Raw genomic sequence first — 4,504 nt, 5'->3', positions numbered from 1 at the left:
ACAAACAGATTCATCCTAGAGAGGGTTAAACCAGGCTGCTCCTTGGAGGCAAGGATTCTGGGGCTTCGTCTGACATACTTTGGACATGTTGTAAGGAAAGACAGGTCTTTAGAGAGGGACATCATGCTGGGTAGAGTAGAGGGACAGCGCAGGAGGGGAAGACCCTCTATTAGGTGGATTGATTCAGTCACTGGGGTAATCGGGATGGGTGTGTCAGAGGCAGTGTAGTTGGCGCAGGATAGAGCAGGGTTTAGGGCTGTTGTGCATAGGGTGGCTATGAGTAGCAAACGACTCGACGGCACATAACAACAACAACAAACAATTTTGTATGGGTGAAAGTTTATAAATCACATTGAGGGGATTTTCCAGAAAATCATTCATAGGCATTACTTATCACTGACTGATGCAATTGTCTTATTACAGTGTTTAAGCAAACCCTTATTGCATATTATTATTACTTTCACTCATCTTCTCTTTTTAAAGGGTTTTTTTTCTCTTTCCTTCCCCCCATATAACCTACAATATATGTTCTGTTCCAAATTGTTAATTGCATTATACATAATGCCTGATGGTCTATTCATTTTAAATCAACCTTCCCTTTACCCATATGATTCACTATCATTTAATATTTGGTTATCCATGCAACTATTATTAGAATCTCAAGGTTAAGCAAATTATTAATACACTTGGCTGATACCTCAATGTTTGGCTTTCAAACCTACCTAAAATCACTTCAGAATAAAGAGCTAACAATTTACTATAAAAAATGCCATTGGAAAAAAGAAAATCCGTGGAGCATATATGCATTTGGACACAGGGGACACCTCCAAAGAGTAGGAATTGATTTTGTAAATTATTACCTAATTCGGGAGGGACTGGAGAGCATTATGTTGAGTGAACTAAATCAGTCCCACAAGGACAAATATTGTTTAAAACAATAGAATGAGTTTAAGGATCAGGGTGGTGGTAGGATTTGATTAGAAGGATGAGGATGTGCAGGGGTGGGTGGCGGATTAATCATAGAGCTGTAAAATTTGATTGGTGATGAGGTGAGGGAAATTGGAAGAATTTGTTCTGTTAAACAATGCATTTGAATTTTGTAAATAAACTAGTGTTGTTGTTGTTATGTGCTGTCGAGTCACTTGAGACTCATAGCGACTCTATGTACAACAGCCCTAAACTCTGCTCTGTCCTGTGCCAATCACACTGTCTCTGACACTCCCATCCCAATTATCCCAGTCACTGAATCACTCCACCTCATAGAGGGCCTTCCTCTCCTGCGCCGTCCCTCCACCCTCCCAAGCATGATATCCCTCTCTAAGGACCAGTGTCTCCTCACAACATGTCCAAAGTATGTTAGACGGAGTCTCAGAATCCTTGCCTCCAAGGAGCCACCCAGTTTAACCCTTCCTAGGACAAATTGGTTTGTTTTCCTAGCAGCCCATGGTATTCTCAATACTATTCTCCAGCACCACAGTTCAAAGGCATCAATTCTCCTTCTATCCTCCTTGGTCATTGTCCAACTCTCTGATGCATAAGAAGTGATTGTGAAGACCATAGCTTGTATCAGACGCACCTTAGTCTCCAGAGAGACACCATTGCTCTTCAGTACTTTGGAGAGGTCCGTAACAGAAGACTTCCCCATGGCAATGAACCTTTTAATTTCCTGGCTGCTGGTGCCAAGACTGTTGACTATGGAGCCAAGCAAACTAAAGCTGTGAACAATCTCAATCTCTTCACCATCCATCCTGATGCTGCCAATTGGTCCAGTGGTGAGAATCTTTGTCTTCTTGACATTGAGTCTCAATCCATATTGTAGGCTGCAGTCCTTGAGCCATCAAGTCACTTGCAGCTCATAGTGACCCTATGTACAACTAGTTGTACTTTCATTATTACATGATAATAACTTTCTGCCCAAGCCTAGTGCAATGCAACAATATTCTATTAATTCTCAGAATAGGAAGTATGAAGTTCAAATAGATGTGTTAAGGATTGTTACTGATGGTTCCTTGTTTTCTCAAGTTTGTTAGCAATGCCAAAGTCAAAAGTGTCTATTGTAAATTATTTAATGGGAAAAAATTAAACAGATAAACTGGCTTCTTATTTTCATTCTTCAATTTTGCCTACTTGTGAAATTGAACAATTTTTTATGAATTGACTACTTTTTACCTTTGAAACTCATCTTAATTTCTTTAATTTTCTTTACCCTCAAGATGGTCATTTGTTGCTTTATTGATAGAAAAGCACACTTAGCCTACTATGAAATTATTATGTCTTTATGCTAAGAATAGGGAACTAAACTGGCTTAGTAGTAAGAAGTTGTACTGGCACTCAAAAGGCACACAGCTGGAATCTACCAGCTTCTCCATTAGAAGAAGTTGAACATTCTCTGCCCGTGTGATTTATATCTCCTAAAAACTGCTAAAGGGTCTACTCTGAGTTGGTTCTTACTCCATAGTGCACAACAATAATAGCAGGACTAGAAATATTTTCTCTCTCTCTTTGTCTAACAATTTTGTTTGTGATCATATATGCTTGATTGAGCTTATGTGAAACTTATACATGGACCAGGAAGCAGTCCTCAGAGTAGAGCAGGGAAATATTGCATGGTTCAAAGTCAAGAATGGAGTGCATAAGGGATGCATCCTGCTTCCATACCTTTTCAATCTATATGCAGAAAAAATCGTTGGGGAAGTAGAGCTTTAGGAGGAGGAATGTGATATCAGGATCCAAAGAAGACTCATCAACAACCTACAATGTGCAGATGACACAACTTTGTTTGCTAAATCTGAGGGAGACTTGACATGCTAACTGTGGAATGTCAAGGATTATAGTCTTTGATATGGACTGAAGCTAAACAAGAAGAGAAAGATTCTCACCACTGGGCCAGTTGGCAGCATTAGATTTATGGAGAAGAGATTGAGGTTGTTAACAATTTCACAATCAACACTTTTAACCTCAGCAGTCAGGAAATCAAAAGACAAATTGCATTGGAAAAATCTGCTGTCAGGGACCTTTCCAGATTACTTTAAAACAACAATGTCAATATAGAGACTAAGGTGCACCTAATCCAGGCCATGGTCTTTGCAATTACTTGTTATGCCTCAGAGAGTTGGACTTTGACTAAGGCTGACAGAGGAAGAATCTATGCCTTTGAATTGTGGTGCTGGAGAAGAGTTTTACTATGGATTGCCAAGAAAACAAATAGGTCTGTCTTTTGGAGGATGAAAGCAAGTCTCCCCTTGGAGGCTAGGGTTTTGAAGCTCTGTCTCATATACTTTGGGGACGTGGCCAGGAGAGACTGGTCCTTGGAGAATGACATCATGCTTGGAAGGGTAGAGGGACAGCACAGGAGAGGAAGACTCCGGATAAGTTGGATTGATACAGTGACTGGGACAATGGGGATTGTGTGTCAGAATTGGTAAGACTGGGTCAGGACAGGGCAGAGTTCAGAGCTGCTATAGATAAGGTCACTATAGGTCACAGGCAATTTGACAATAACAACAACAACAACATACTTATTTGATGTATTTGTACTGAACACAACAAATTGTGGCTAACCTTGAGTAGACTGGGAATTCCAGAATACTTAACTGTGCTCATGCAAAATGTATACTCAGACCAGGAAGCAGTCCTCAGAACAGTGCTAGGAAACATAGCATGGTTTGAAATTAGAAAAGGAGTATGTCAGGGGTGTGTTCTGTCTGCATACCTTTTCAATATAGAAGCAGAATAAATTTTTTGAGAGGCTGGGTTCTGTGAGGAGAAATTTGGCAAAAGTTTTGGAGGAAGACTCATCAACAACCTGCATTAAGCAGATAACAGAACCTATTTGCTAAAAACTGAGGAGAACCTGAAGCGCTTGCTGCAGAAGGTCAAGGATTGTAGTCTTCACTATGGATTGAAGCTCAACATCAAGAAGACAAAAATTCTCACCACTGGGCTGATTGACAGCACCATGTTAGATGGACGAGATTGAGGTCGTTAACAATTACAACTTTCTCAGTTCCATCATTAACATTCTTGGCACCAGAAGTCAGGAAATCAAAAGTCAGGTTACACTGGGAACATCTGCTTTCAGGAACCTCTCCAATGTACTGAGAAGCAACATGTTAGAGACTAAGGTGTGCCTAATTCAGACCATAGTCTTCACAATTATTTGCTATAGATCAGAGAGCTGGAAAATGACTAAGGGTGACAGAAGAACTGATGCCTTTGACATGTGGTGCAAGAGTCTTGAGCATACCATGGACTGCCAAGAAAACAAACAGGTCTATCTTGGAGAGGGTGAAACCAAGTTTATCCTTGGAGGCTAGAATTTTGAAGCTCCGTCTCAAATACTTTGTCCATATGGCCAGGACAGAGTAGACCCTGGAAAAAAGGCATCAGTTTTTTGTTTGTTTTTAATTAATTTATTTATTTTCCATTTCAATGAACATCTATAGAGATTTTGGAATTTCATTCATTCATTGTAGTACTTTTCTCCCCGCCAACCCCACCCCCA

At 40.2% G+C, this 4,504-nt stretch overlaps 1 protein-coding gene across 1 annotated transcript in view; it reads left to right on the top strand.

Moving 5' to 3' along the window:
- Positions 1-4,504, top strand: part of KCNU1 (potassium channel, subfamily U, member 1) — a 311,810-nt gene that overhangs the window by 55,243 nt on the left and 252,063 nt on the right. The gene's annotated exons all lie outside the window — the stretch shown is intronic.

This window comes from Elephantulus edwardii, unplaced genomic scaffold, assembly GCF_000299155.1.
Source record: "Elephantulus edwardii isolate Elephantulus edwardi_28Jun2011 unplaced genomic scaffold, EleEdw1.0 scaffold00187, whole genome shotgun sequence".
In the NCBI taxonomy this organism is placed as follows: Eukaryota; Metazoa; Chordata; class Mammalia; order Macroscelidea; family Macroscelididae; genus Elephantulus; species Elephantulus edwardii.
The sequence above is the reverse complement of the archived record's forward strand: the minus strand, read 5'-3'. Positions and strand labels throughout refer to the sequence as shown.